The sequence below is a fragment of the Harpegnathos saltator genome, unplaced genomic scaffold, assembly GCF_003227715.2.
Source record: "Harpegnathos saltator strain DR-91 unplaced genomic scaffold, Hsal_v8.6 scaffold14, whole genome shotgun sequence".
NCBI classification, from domain to species: Eukaryota; Metazoa; Arthropoda; class Insecta; order Hymenoptera; family Formicidae; genus Harpegnathos; species Harpegnathos saltator.
Genome location: NW_020229917.1, coordinates 506,088 through 522,238, shown reverse-complemented (window position 1 = coordinate 522,238; position 16,151 = coordinate 506,088). Strand labels below are relative to the sequence as shown.

Here is a 16,151-nt window from a genome sequence, read left to right as displayed (position 1 = left end):
GTTAATTGTATGGAAAGGTAACGTACTGTACTATAAAATTCCAAAATTAAATATTCCACTTTTCTGTAACGTACGTACTGTAAGACATTACATTATGTTTTCTGTTGTACGGTGCCATAAAATTAGCTTATGTGTCGTGTAACGCAAGATTCTCACATAAATAGCGAGAAACATGCTTATATATGCTTATGTATGCGCACATGTATACAATTTATACATAATAATTGTACGCATCTATTCTTAGATCATATATGTTAATAACAGCTAGCAAAAAGCATGGAGAAATAGTCTAATCGCTTGATTAGTAAGCTAGCGATCCGGGCTTGATTCTAGTTATGGTATGGTGTAGTTTCTTCCTTTTTATTCTTATTTCATATTTTTTTAAATTTAATGTTAATGTTAGTATATATCGAGTGTTTCAGACCACTCGGATCACCCGATTTTTTCGTTAACATATTTTAGAAAAAAATATTTCAGACAAAAGTTGTAGGGCTTCAAAGAATCTATTTACTGACGCTATGAATTTGACCTTGGGATAACCTTGAAAAGTCCAGTCAAAATCAACATAAAAATCTTAAATGAATATCTGAATTTTTTACTACATCATTTTTTCTAGTGATTAATTTGAACAACTTTTGTCTAAAACATTTTTTTATTTGTTTAATATTTTTTTAGATATTTGAGGAAAACTTAATCATTTTTCCAATATTTAATTTACAATATCTCGCTAATTATTTGTCGGAAGAAATAGTGGTACTAGATTTTCTTGCTTTGTTTAGTCTCAAAAATATATAGTTACAATAGCGCCCTGATTTTTGTTATTAGGTACGCAACTAAGTTCCCGCTGTTTTTCAAGAGATGGCTCCAGTAGTAAGTGCTGGTCGATTGTGACATAACCAAAACGTCATGAACCAAGCTTAGACATATGGTAAACAAACCGCTTTGACACATTAGTGATTTTGTTTTTGCGTCATATACTTTTGGTTGTGTGAAAATGTCTTATTTTGTGCCAAATAATCGTCATTTGCGGGAAGTGTTGCTTTTCTTCTTTCATTCGAAGGAAACGGCGGCTGAAGCGCATCGAGAACTCCAAAAAGTTTACGGAGATGCTGCTCTAAGTGAAACAACGTGCCGTGATTGGTTCCGTCGCTTCAAAGACGGTGATTTCGATGTTGACGACCGTTCGCGTGAAGGAAGGCCAAAAACCTTCGAAGACGCTGAATTGGAGGCATTGCTCGATGAGGATCCGTGCCAAACGCAAAAAGAGCTTGCTTCAGCATTAGGAGTTACCCGCCAAGCCATTTCCAAGCGATTGCATGCGTTGAGAATGATTCAAAAACAAAGAACTTGGGTTCCTTATGATTTGAAGCCAAGAGACGTTGAGCGTCGTTTTTTCGCCTGTGAACAACTGCTCCAGCGGCAAAAAAGGAAGGGTTTTCTTCATCGTATCGTTACGGGTGATAAAAAATGGATTCATTACAGCAACCCAAAGAGAACAAAATCATGGGGACTGCCCAGTCATGCTTCTACGTCGTCGGCTCGGCCGAATATTCACGCTGCGAAGGTTTTGCTGTGTATTTGGTAGGACCAGGGCGGTGTTATTTATTATGAGCTGTTGAAACCGAACGAAACCATCACTGGGGAACGGTATCGAACTCAATTGATGCGATTGAGCCGAGCACTGCGCGAAAAGCGGCCACAATACGAGCAGAAGCACGAAAAAGTGATTCTACAGCATGACAACGCTCGGCCTCACGTTACCAAACCCGTTAAAACCTACTTAGAAACGCTCAAATGGGAAGTCCTACCCCACCCGCCATATTCCCCAGATATTGCGCCGTCCGATTATTACTTGTTCCGTTCGATGACACATGGTCTGGCTAATCAGCAGTTCCGCTCATATGAAGACATCTCAAAATGGCTTGATTCGTGGATAGCCTCAAAAGACGAACACTTCTACCGTGACGGTATTCGAGCTCTGCCAGAAAGATGGGAAAAAGTTGTCGCTAGCCATGGGCAATATTTTGAATGATTCATTTGTAACCATTTTTTCACAATAAAGTTGCATTTTCATCAAAAAAACAGCGAGAACTTAGTTGCGCACCTAATAATTTGATGATTTTGAAATTTCCAAAAATTAATAAGTCAGTAAACGTCAAGGCACTATTGTAACAATATATTCTTGAGACTAAATAGAGCAAAAAAGTCTAGTACTACTTTTTCTTCCGACATCTAGTTACCGAGATATCCTAAGTTAAATATTGAAAAAGTTATCAAGTTTTCCTACAATATCTAGAAAAAATATTAGGCAAATAAAAAAATATTTTAGACAAAAGTTCAAATTAATTAGTCCAAAAAGACGGTGTAAAAAATTGCAGTTTTCATTTCAGATTTATATATTGATCTTGACTGGACTTTTCAAGGTTATCCCAAGGTCTCCCTCCGAGAGATCCCACCTTGTCGTGGTGGAGGGACTCGGGCGTTCCCGTGATCCACTGGGACAGTACCTTCGGTCCAACCGAAGTGAGGGCCCAGTGGGGAGGTACGCCCGCTAAGAGCATCCCAGGGTAGGTTTCGAGACCCTTTGGATCAGAATTCCTGACCCAAGGTCTCGTTGCGCGAGGGAAGCCTCCCACCCTGAGGGCATTGCACGCCGGTGCTCTGGCAGCCTGAGGGGTGGATTGGGGTCCCCTTTTCGTTTTGGTGGGAGCGCTCCTGAGGGCATTGCACGCCGGTGCTCCGGCAGCCTGAGGGAGCGAGTCACACCTGGGTTTGCACACCGTGAGGGTTTGGGACCCCTCACGGTACCCAGGGTGGCGGGGGGGCTCCGAGCCGCTCAGACATGTTCCGAGGTCGGGGCCGGGGCCCCCCGGTGTGCCCGGTGGATGAGGATCGCATCATCCCTAAACCCATCCACCGGGCGGCAATGTTAGGCTGGCTGCCGTGGGGGAGCGGTCCCGTCGGGGTGCGATGGCGGTGACCTAACTCCTGCCACGGGGCCCCCCGCGTGGCGGCGCTGCTGAGGGTACCCTCGGGGTCGGAGACGAGGGGCCCCTGAAACCGGCCTGGCCCCAGCGATGGGGTCAGGGCGGGAGTAGGGGGCTGGAGCCCAGTGACCAAATGCCCTCCCTGGTCCAGTGGCATAGACCGGTTCCCTGGGGGAACCCGGGGACACCACCGGGTCATGTTTTCGGTGATGCGGGCATGCCCGACCGGTCGAGCCCTCAGCAGTAGTGGGTGTAAACTCATAATGGCAGAATCAATTGATTTACAAAAAGGAAAGAATAAGCGCAGGAAGAGGGAGGATGAGGCGAGACCTTCCGGGGCCTCGCCGGCCCCTTCGGAGACATCGGTGGCCTCCACGGTGCTGGTGGAAGAGGATCCAGCAATCCCGGAAGAAATCAGCTTCTCTGTTGAGAGGTGGAATAGGTGGGATGAAGAGAGGGAGCTCGCTTTAAGTGATGTAAGGTCTATGTTTGACGGGACTGATGCGGTTTGGGACGAGGGTTATAAGGAAATGGCTTCGGCTAGGACACGGGATTTCTTCATAAACACAAGAAAGTATGTGCAACTTCTGTGTAAGGACAGAAGGGCACAATATACAAGGAAGGCAGAGCTTATGAAGGAGTTAAGGAAAAGAATGGAGGAAATGAAGAAGATGAAGACAAGTCTTCTTGCGAGCAATGAGTGCAGGGAGGTTCTTCTCCAGGGTATAGAGGTACGGAGACAAGAAAATCGAGAAGGCCAATAAGGCCAAGGAGAAGGCTGAATCCAGTCTGGCGGCTATGAAGGAGGAGATGAAACTCCTCCGGAGCCAGCTGGACAAAGCCATAGAAGAATTGAAGGAAGCAAGAAAGAAGCCTGACTTCAAATCTGTGGGAGTGATGACGAAGAAGGCGCAGGAGTGGCACCTTCAGAAGGAGGTGGCCACCCAGAAGGACGAAGAGGGGGGAATCGAGTGGTAGGGGGTACATGAGTCCGAGGGGTCGAAGAGGACAGACTCTCCCCCCCGGATTGAGGAGGCCCTACCCTCCCTGGCTCGAGAGGTGGATGTGCTCCGCGGTGCGCTCAGAGAGGCGGTGGAGTGGGAGGCCGCAGAGCACAGAAAAAGGAAGAGGAAAAAGGGAGTTGGTGAGGCTGAGAGTAGCCCGGAGGCCGTACAGGCCAAGCCCTCTCAGCCTCGGGTTGCTGGGCGTGAGAAGGCAGACGAGGGGTGGAGTACGCCTCCCCAGGGTCCGCCTCCCACTCCTAGGAGAGGAAGAAAGGGGCGGGAGGAGGGGTTTCGGAGTTTACCCACCCCTCCTGTACCGGCTGTTGAGATGGGTGGACGTAGTCTGGAGAGGCAGAGAGGGAGAGGGAATAAGGCTTTACCCACCCCTGCTCCCCCATCTGCACAGGGCAGGAAATGGCCGCGGCTGCCGGACACAGCCGCGGTCACTGTGAGGTTGGAGCGGGGGGCTTCCTATGCGGTGGCCCTCTGCCGTGCGGAGAGGATTCCCCTCGAGGATATGGGGATCCCGGGCGTGCAAGTGGATAGGAGCGCTGATGGCGCAATTTTACTCCACGTCCGGGACCCCGGTCCTGAGGGGAGGAAGGCGGATGAATTAGCTGAAAGGCTGAAGGAAGTTTTGCCGGAGGCGACGATAGGTCGCCCGGTACAGAGGGGAGAAGTCCGCTTCGCTGAGTTCAGCGAGGCGGCTCTCCCGTAGGAAGTTAGGGCGGCCCTCACAAGGTGTGCTGGTTGCGCACCGGAGGCCGTCTTACTAGGCCCTCTGCGATGGGGACCCAGGAGTCGGGGAGCGGTGTGGGCCCGACTCCCGTTGGCAGTCGCGATTACGGCTGCCAAAAGAGCGGCCTTTACACTGGGCTGGTCGACTGTCAGCGTTTCATTGCTGGCGGCACGGCCGGCCCAGTGTTTTAGATGCTGGGGCCTCGGCCACACGCGGAATGCGTGTAGGGCCCCCGCGAATCGTGGGGGCCTCTGCTACCGCTGTGGCCGGGATGGGCACATCGCGCGGGAGTGTGAGAACGCTCCCAGTTGCGCGGTGTGCCGTGATGCTGGGAGAGAGGCCAGCCATTGCATGGCGGGGCCGGCTTGTTGGCTGGCCTCTTCACGGAAGGGGGATGGTGGACGCATTAGGCGTCCTTGCGGCCGTCCCCCCAATGAGGGACCCGTTGGGGGCGGGCGCGTTTTCGCGCCCGCAACTGGGGGGGACGTTGGATGCAGGGCCGTCGGGCAGACGGCGGTGGTGGGCGCCAAAAGGCGACCTAAGTATGGACGGTACCGGGAGTTTCGTCCGCTGGGGCGTTGTGGCCCCCTCCAGGTGCCGCAGGGGGGGCCCTTTTCCCCTGTTCGGCGAGCCCCTGGGTGGTTGCCAACCCGGCAGGGCAGCAGGGTCTCTGTCGCGGAGCTGTGGGGCGGGATCTTCCCCGCTGCCGGAAGGGGGAGGGACTGCCTTCCTACTTTTCGGAGAGGGAAGGAGTGTAAAACTCGAGCCTTAGGTGGCTCGAGGGCGGGCCGAGGGCGGGCCTTTTAGACCTGCCGTCGATGGCGGGGGGTTGCAGACTTTCGCCCCGCCCGCTGGCGGACTGGCCTCCTTCGCAGCTCGGGAGTTTTCTCCCTTGAGCGAGCCGGGGGTGGGGTTTTCCCACCCTCGAACGCGGAGGGGGCCGCCATCTAGGGGAGGCGGGAACCCGGTGGGGGCCGGGCCTGCCTCTCCGTCCCCCCACCACCCAGGTCATCCGGGGTGGGGTGAGGGAGGGGGGTTAAAGACCCTCCCCTCCCTCGTAGCCGGCCAGGCAACTTCGGCCGGTTATGGCGGAGTGTACTTTACACTCCGCCTGCATCGTTAACAGCCGCAGGGATGCGTAACCTTCTCCGGAACGGTGGTTAAGGAAGCCTCGCACAACAGGGGAGAGCTCAGCTCTTCCCTCCTGCGAGGCGAGGTAGTACTTCCCCTTCCGGAGTCGGCGTGAGGGCATTGGTGACCAGGAATTGCACGGGAACGGTGATTGAGCCATGCTTTTGCCTTGCGAGGTAGAGAAGGCTTTCCCTTCCTCTCCTGGTTCACCTCCCTTCATTGATTCCCTTGCGGCGCGTGATGCCTCGGTGTCAGCCCTTAGGCCGCAGGCCGCAATGGATGGGAGGGAATGGGGGACTAGTTCCTCGTCCTTCGCACACATGGCCTCACTGATGAGTTTTAGTGGGTGCGAGTCCCACATAACCCCGGTCCTCCCCTAAGGGCTAAGGTACCCATAAGGGGTTTCTCCTAGGTTATCAAAAAAAAAAAAGGTTATCCCAAGGTCAAACTCATAGCGTCAGCAAATAGATCCTTTGAAGCCCTACAACTTTTGTCTGAAATATTTTTCTCTAAAATGTCGCGTGAACGAAAAAATCGGGTGACCCGGGTGGTGTGAAACACTCGGTATATACAGGCCCCATTTCAATGTACCACCCCAAATAACTCTTCAGTATTGAAGTTTCAAGGAAAATGATTTAAATAAAAATTGTAGGGATTTAAGTGAACTACCTTACAATGACCTTAATTTTGACTTTGACCTCTATTTTCAAGGTCATTTGAAGGTCAACTTGCGTTTTTAAATAGGAATCCTTATTTTTTATTACACTGTTTTTTACTACCAATTAATTTGAACAACTTTTGTCTAAAACATTTTTTTATTTGTCTAATATTTTTTTAGATATTTGAGGAAAACTTGATAACCTTTTTAATATTTAACTTACTGATTTTTAGAAATTTCAAAATCATCAAATTAACAAAAATCAGGGCGCTATTGTAACAATATATTCTTGAGACTAAATAAAGCAAGAAAGTCCAGTACCACTTTTACTTCCGACAAATAATTAGTGAAATATCGTAAGTTAAATATTGAAAAAGTTATCAAGTTTTCCTCAAATATCTCAAAAAATATTAGACAAATAAAAATGTTTTAGACAAAAGTTGTTCAAATTAACTAGTAGAAAAAAACAATGTAATAAAAATAAGGATTCCTATTTAAAAACGCAAGTTGACCTTCAAATGATCTTAAGAATAGAAGTCAAGGTCAAAGTTAAGGTCATCATACGATAGCTCGTTTAAATCCCTACAACTTTTATTTAAATAATTTTCCTTGAAACTTCAATACCGAAGAGTTATTTGGGATGGGACATTAAAATGGTATACCTTGCATACAGGGTGTTCCATTTTTAAATATGCATTAAAAATTTCGAAATCTTCGAAGTTGACGAAAAGATGTTTCAGACAAAAGTTATATAATTTCAAAGGAGACATAAAACAACTATACTGTTTTGCTTACAGATGGTGCCACTTTTGAAATATTCACTGATCATTACTTTTCTTAAATCGATATCCCAATTTTTTATTACACATTTTTTACAACTAATTTAAACAACTTTTGCTTGGAAATTTTTTTATTTACCTAATATTTTTTGAGATATTTAAGGAAGACTTGATAACTTTTCAATATTTAACTCACGATATCTCATTAACTATTTGTCGGAAAAAAAGTAGTACTAAATCTTTTTGTTCTACTTGGTTTCAAGAATACATTGTTATTATAGCGCCCTGACTTTTATTAACTTACCGACTTTTGGAAATTTCAAAATCATCAAATTAACAAAACTCAGGACGCTGTTATAAAAATATATTCTTGAGACTAACAAGGGACATTCGGCAACGCGGAAATTCAAAAAAATCTGAAACTCTGCATAATTGTAGAGCAGATGTACCTAATAACAAAACAATTTTTCGTTGGTGCCCAAAAACGGTTTTAAGAGTGGAAACAACCCCTTGAACAAAGTTGATTTTTGTCTTTCTAAGCGAATATTATCGAAACTATTAAAGATATGAAAAAATGTTTTAGACAAAAGTTTTATGGTTTTAAAAGTACTTTATTATGCTATATTTAGATTTTTTAAAAATGTAAAATTGTGTATAAAATATCTCCCCTCCTTCTCTTTTTTCAAATTGTTAAAATCAATTGTCCAACCAAAATAAAGCTTATTTTATGACAAATTCAACCATATATAATAACATTATGTTTGGAAAAGGCAATATTGAAAAAAAAATTAAACATGCTCTTATATGTATGCTACGCGTACCAAACTTAAGGATTCGCTACTTGACGATGGCATTTCTTTCTTCCTCAAATCTTCCTCATAATTGCAAACTGTAAAAGATAAGGAAGGAAGAAAATAGAAAATCTAAAAAAGCAATAAAGTTGATGTTAAGAAGTAAGTAGGAGAAAAATAGCATGATAAGGATACAGTCACTAATATTTAAAAATGTTATAAATTATAAAATTTCACGTAATAGACGTTTATTTTGCCAACATTGCGGCTACCTTTTTCATTAATTTAAACGACACGCGTAAATATAAATAAATATGTGTGTGTGTGTATGTATGTTTTTGTACGTGCGCACGTGTGTGTACATCATGGCAACATGCAAAACACTTGTCACAAGTTTTATGACTGTGCGACCAAAATAGCACTCTTTATCAAGTACAGTGCAATCAAGGTTCATTATATTGACATATGTTATCTTCATTCATTTGCATATAAAAGCTGTCCATTTTGGAATACATTTCAGTGTTATTGAAGCAGTTATTGAAGCAGTACGTATATTATTATTGCTGTGAGAAATGTTTAATTAAAATATCCTTAAGATTTATATCATAATGTCAGTAATAAATCCAGCTAATGTTATTAATTTGTTAATTGCGACATTTCATTTCACAAATATTGCAATAACTCCTGTTAATCATCAAGAGGTGGAACTCCATGATACAATTACTGATTTAATAAAGAGTGCTATACATCACGATATTACGATCGAACATAAGTGGGGACTTGATTTTGACGATCCATCAGAACCGCATGACGTACAATTTGTAGATTGTGATTTGTACGATATTGATGCTGAAGAAGATAATTATGGAAATGAAGTTTGCACTGTGGATGATGAAGGTGGAAATGTAAACTTAAATTATAAGAAAAAGGCAATCGAATTTTGGAAGAGTGGAAAGAAAGGACATTTATCTCTTACTTCTGTACAACATCGTTTTAGAAAAGTAAAGTTTAATTAAAAAATAAGAAGAATAATATATAGTAAAATACTTGAGGCTTTTACGGTGTACAGTGACCGGCAGTGATTCGTTCCGCGACAGAGAGAACTCTATTTCCCCTCTCGCGGAACGCATCATTGTCGGTCATTGTACATACAGCTTGTATGTACAGCATTGTACATACTTTGACTATAAGTATAAAGCATCCCAAAAAATTTATTTAAATTGTGTAACAAAAACATACTATATGAATATATGGAGAACATAATATAGTATACGAGTATATGGAAAAATAATATAATAAAAAAATATAATATAAGAATATGTGGAAAATAATATTTATTTTACAATATTTATTGTAATATAATATAATATTAATATAATATAAATTATAATATAAATATAATATACATAAATATAATATACAAATTATATTATAAAATATTAATATAATATTTATTGTAAAGAGATTATATATTTACTATGAGTATATGCATTGATTTCTAGGAAAATACAATGAGTTAGAGATGCTTTATACTTATGACCAAAGCTGTAAATTATATAGTTAGAGTCGCGTTGCTTTTTATTTTAAGTTTTACAATTTGATGTTTCGTGAACATTTAATTCGTATATAACTTCTTTTATTTTTGAATTCGAATTGTTTAATATTGAGATTTGTTTTCTTCTAGGTAAAATCTATTCAACAATTGCACAGATGGCAAGAACATGTAATGCGTGGGGGTTCAAATACAGACAAACTTGTAGTTATTGCTGAATATGTTCTTATAAAATTCCAAGAAGCTGTTAATAGAGGACTTATTATTCATGATATAAATCTGCGAAAATGGGCACTAGAAGCAAAGGAACAAGTGGATTTTTCTTCATTTAAAGCAGGAAATTGGTGGATATGGAATTTTAAAAAGGCACATCGTATTACATCACGTAAAATAACTGCATTTAAAACGCGGTCTTCTCATTTAACTGATCTAACTATACGTCAAAACGCTGAGGAATTTGTAAATACAGTAAAGCCACATATTAATGTAATCGGTGCTGAATCAACTTATAATGCGGACGAAAGTGGCTTTAATTTAGAAATACATGCAGGAAGAACATTAGCTAATGTAGGAGTGAAGACAGTTGGAGCTACTATCCAATCTTTATCTGCTATGACTCATAGCTACACCATTATGCCTATTATATCTGCGGATGGACATCTCCTTTCGCCTTTGTATATAATATTAAAAGAATCTACTGGTGTTTTTGGACCACAAGTAGAACAAACTCTTTTTAGACCAGTGAATATTTACATTGCGGCTTCAAAATCAGGGAAATTGACAACTGAACATTTCAAAAATTGGTTCCAAGAAGTGTATCTACCAAACACTGGAGAGAAAAGTATACTACTGCTTGATTCATGGACAGGACATTGCCCGAACCAATTGGAAGAACTTGTACCAAAAGACAAACATGTAAATATTCTAACAATACCAAAAAAAACAACTGCTTTTATACAGCCATTAGATGTTTTTGGTTTCAGAATCTGGAAAAATTTTGTTCGAAGCTTTTCTGATAGTGTTATAAATAATTATGACATAAATTTACATTTACGTAATAACATAATAAAATTGCAATCTTTAACACACAATCAACTGTCTTCTCCAAGATTTCGAAATTTATTTAGATATAGCTGGTATAAAAGTGGTTATTTATCAACACGGCCTGAAAAATTTCATAATCCAATCGATTATTGTTATTTTAAAGAAGAAAAACGTATACCAAAATGTAGCATTTGTGGTAAAATGGCTTTTATACGTTGTGCATGGTGCAAGCAATATTTTTGTTTTGAACATTTCTTTGAGCAATATCATTATTGTAATAATTATATAGAATAAATAATATTTTACTGTCCTCAATTCCTATAAAATTTGTATATATTATAATCCATACCAAAATATAAGATATCTTTCACTCGAATATCTATATCGACTACTTAATTAATAAAACCTATATACTGAATGAAGCAAAACACATACACACAAATGTACACTGAATAAATTTATAAATTATATTTTTCATTATTAAATCCGTGTGTGTTCTCCTTTTTTCTTCATATCATTCATTTCCTTATTTGTTCTTTACAATTGAATTTAAAAGATTATCTATATTAGGGTTATATACACTCTCTCTGCGTCCTCCTTATCATGCTGTTCTTCTTCAACTTACTTCTTAACATCAACTTTATTCTTTTCTTAGATTACCTGTTTTTATTCCTTCCTTACCTTTTACAGTCAGTAATTATGAGGGAGAAAGAAATGCCATCGTCAAGCAGCGAACCCATAAGTTTGATACGCGTAGCATATATATAAGAGCATTTTTAATTTTTTTTTCAATATTGCCTTTTCCAAACATAATGTTATTATATATGGTTGAATTTGTCATAAAATAAGCTTTATTTTGGTTGGACAATTGATTTTAACAATTTGAAAAAAGAGAAGGAGGGGGGGTATTTTATACACAATTTTACATTTTTAAAAAATCTAAATATAGCATAATAAAGTACTTTTAAAACCATAAAACTTTTGTCTAAAACATTTTTTCATATCTTTAATAGTTTCGATAATATTCACTTAGAAAGACAAAAATCAACTTTGTTCAAGGGGTTGTTTCCACCCTTAAAACCGTTTTTGGGCACCAACGAAAAATTGTTTTGTTATTAGGTATATCTGCTCTACAATTATGCAGAGTTTCAGATTTTTTTGAATTTCCGCGTTGCCGAATGTCCCTTGTAAGTAGAGCAAAAAGTCTAGTACCACTTTTTCTTCCGACAAATAGTTAATGAGATTCGTGAGTTCAATATTGAAAAAGTTATCAAGTCTTCCTTAAATATCTGAAAAAATAGGCAAATAAAATAATTTTTCAGACCAATTAATTTAAACAAAAAGTTGTTTAAATTAATTGGTAAAAAAGATGTAATGTAAAATTGGGGTATCCATTTAACCCTCGGAGAATACACCTTTCTTTTCGATCAAGAACACTCTGAGTCAATTTGACCCTGCGTACGTTTTGATTGTCTACCATTTCACATACACGCATCCGATCAGCTTGAAAAAATTCTCAGATACACTTCAAACATCGTAGAATCAATTGATATAAAAAAAAAGTGTCGTTCGAATCATTTACATATTTAAAAAATTAACAATAAAAATTGTTTTCTGCAAAATTCAAAATTTAGTAAAAAAGAATATCTTTTTCAATTTTCAATATTTTTGGCAGGAAATTTATCTTCATATTCCCAAGATATACTTGTATTTAAAGAAATAGTCCTTTAGTGTACCTTTCAAAAAAAGTATTTATTTTGTTAAGTGACGAAGGTAGAAATTAAAAATGTTTATTCGGAGCAAACCGACGCTTAGTACACAATAGGGTCAGAATGACACTGCACCGACTTCGAATAATGCTCAACGCCTACTGCATGTTGCGCTGTACAAAGGGAGCATCTTAACGTATAGTTAGTACCCCAAACAGCTAGAGGGCCTCAGGCCCGCCAATTTTCAAAATGCTTTCAAGATATTTACGATCAAACTCAAGGTAAGGGTCAAATTTACCCTATGTATTCTCTGAGAGTTCAGAAAAGTAATGATCAGTGAATATCTCGAAAGTGGCGCCATCTGTAAGCAAAATAGTATAGTTGTTTTACGTCCCCCTTAAAATTATACAACTTTTGTCTGAAAATTTTTTCGTCGACCTCGAAGATTTCGAGATTTTTTAATGTGAAAGTTAAAATGGGACACCCTGTACATATACTAAGTTTACCAAAAGTAACGGACCTCCCCATCTCGGAATCTATATATTATAGGGAAAAATGACCCGAACAAAAGTTTTAGAGTTCATAAAGTTCTGTTTTCCTGCAACCTTAAATTTTACTTCGACCTCGATCTTGAAGGTCATTTGAAAGTCAACTTGCGCTTTTTAAATGAGAATCTACTTTTTATTACACTTTTTTCTAGCAATTAAATTGAACAACTTTTGTCTAAGACATTTTATTTGCCTAATTTATGTTTAGATATTTGAGGAAGACTTGATAACTTTTGCAATATTGAACTTACAATATTTCGCTAACTATTTGTCGGAAGAAAAACTGCTACAAGACTTTTTTACTCTATTATTTACTTTCAAGAATATATTTTGATAATAGCGCCCTGACTTTTGTTAACTTATTGACTTTTGGAAATTTCAAAATCATCAAATTAACAAAAATTAAGGCACTATTGTAACAATATTCTTGAGACAATATATTCTTGAGAAATAAAGCAAGAAAGTCTAGTACCACTTTCTCTTCCGACAAATAGTTAGCGAGATATCGTAAGTTAAATATTAAAATAGTTATCAAGTTTTCCTCAAATATCTCAAAAAATATTAGGCAAATAAAAAAATGTTTTAGACAAAAGTTGTTCAAATTAATTAGTAAAAAAAACAGTGTAATAAAAAAATAAGGATTCCTATTTAAAAAACGCAAGTTGACCTTCAAATGACCTTAAAAATAGAGGTCAAAATCAAACTTGAAGTCACAAAAAAATAGAACTTTATGAACCCTAAAACTTTTATTAGGGTCATTTTTCCCTATAATGCATAGATTCTGAGATGGAGGAGGGAGGTCCGTTACTTTTGGAAAACTTGGTATATTGACAAAGACATATAGAAAATTCTATTTCAATGTAAAATATTGTATTAGGTTTATGCATAATTCCGTAGCGAAATTCCGACGGTTGTCGTTCGTAGTTGTTTTCCTGCTCGCACATGTGTCAAACATATGAAGTGTCGTACATTAAGTGAAAGCTGAAATTTGTGCCGACATTTTAAGAAAGTATTTATCGAGATCCGTGACGTATATAAAGTTTAATTATATTTTAAACATGGAAGGAAAAAACGTGTATTTTCAATCCACTTCGTTTTTTTATTTCCGAAAAGGCAAAAACGCGTCGCAAACTCACAAAAAGATATGCGCCGTGTACGGAGAGAATGCCATAAGCGAAAATGTGTGTCGGAAGTGGCTTGCGAAATTTCGTTGTGGAGATTTTGATCTCCAAGATGCTCTTCGCTCTGGTCGGCCAGTCAATATCGATCAAATGTCGATCATACTAATGTCGATCAAATCAAGGCTTTCATCGTCCGGCATTTGACGACTGCAGAGATCGGACATAACCTCAACATTGACCAATTAACCCTCTATGGGCCCGTGTAACTTTCAGGTCACATGCTAATATATCGATATTTTACAAAATAATTTTAATTTTTTTCATGAGATGGCGTATATGTCTTAATTCTATAATGTCTCTGAGACAACCAATATCAATATTGATGACGGTTGGCAGTGCCATCAACCTGAGATAACAAAAAATGCCGTGCGAGTTGTCTGCAGTAGAAGCAAACGAAATCATTTGTTCCAATTGATATTATTTGTGCCTCTGTCGGTGTTTATCGAACAAAAAAAGTGTACATAATAGCTCTTGGTTTGTATATCAATAACAACTTCTTTGTTTGCATTTCAATTATCATTTTGTTACTATCTACTATTTTTATATGATACACTTTTGTAACTTTGAGGTTACAGTGGGCTATTATGGCAGATTTCGCTATATTTAGGATAAAGCTTATGCTTTCTCCTGTTTTCAGATTTATATATCATATACCCAAAATATGAATACAAAATCAGATAAAAATAAAAAAAGAATTAGAATTAAACACATTAGCGGTAATAGATCAAAAGATTCGTTATTAGACTCCGATGAAGATCCAGTAGTATTTCCCCGACGACGAATAAATATTATTGACAGCGACGAAGAATTTAGTACGGAATCATCGATAGTCGGATGAGGAAAATTCAGGACCACAAAAAATTGTCTGGCAATCAATATCCCAGATGAATAATAATAGTTGCCATCGCCCTTGGAAAGGAGATAGCCCTAATATCCCCGAAGCTTATGGGTGTAAAGGAGTTCCGAAAATAAAATGTTCCAAATGCAACGTACATTTATGTTTAACGCCAAGTGCAAACTGCTTCGTAGAATTTCACGCTTAAATTTTTATACACAGAAGTGTGAACATTGTAAGCCGTTGTTACCTGAAAGTCACAAAGTGAATTTATTGTATTAATATTGTAATATTGTAATAATAAAATTGTTTAAACTGGAAATTTTCTTTTTATCTGCATATATAGGTTTATAATTGTTGATTTTCCGTTCCATAAATTTTTTTATATTTAAAACAAAAATTCGGCCCATAGAGGGTTAACTGTATCGAGACATTTACGGAAGTTTGAGATGCTTAATAAATAAGCTTGACGTTTGGATGCCGCACGAACTGAGCGGAAAGAATTTAATGGACCGAATTTCAATTTGCTGTTCAAACGCCATCAAAACGACCCATTTTTAAAGCGGATGGTCACTGGCGATAAAAAGTGGATTGTCTACAACAAAGTCAATCGAGAAAGATCATGGTCGAAACGTGGAGAGGCCGCTCAGACGGTCGCAAAGGCTGGATTACACCCGAAGAAGGTCATGCTCTGTACCTGGTAGGGTTAGAAAGGAATTGTCTATTATGAGCTGCTGCCACCCAACAAAACAATTGATTCGACTAACAAGGGGACGGTCGGGGGCGCCCCTCACCGATTTGAATAGGCACTGGATATGTTGTAGAGGATCAAAAATATTAGACACGTATTTTTTTATATGTGCTTATCTCGAGGTTTAGGGGTTGAAATCACCTCTTGAAAAAAACGGATTTTTTCGTTTTTATCAAATACTTTTTAAAATATGAGAGATATGAAAACATAGTAAATATAAGAGTTTTACAGTATTTGATGCTCTTTGCACCTGTGAATTCAAATTTTTCAAAATATCAAATTTACCCTCCCCGCTTCCCCCTCTGCTCATTATTTTCACAAATTTCAAAAATTTTGTAAGAACAAAAATTAAAGAACATTGAATTCCGAATCCAACCATATATAATAATGTTACTTTCCGAGATACAGACTTTTCGAAAAATAGATGGAAATGTCCGTGTAT

General features: G+C 39.2%; 1 protein-coding gene across 1 annotated transcript in view; it reads right to left on the bottom strand.

Moving 5' to 3' along the window:
• Window positions 1-16,151, bottom strand: part of DppIII (dipeptidyl peptidase 3) — a 171,283-nt gene that overhangs the window by 996 nt on the left and 154,136 nt on the right. The gene's annotated exons all lie outside the window — the stretch shown is intronic.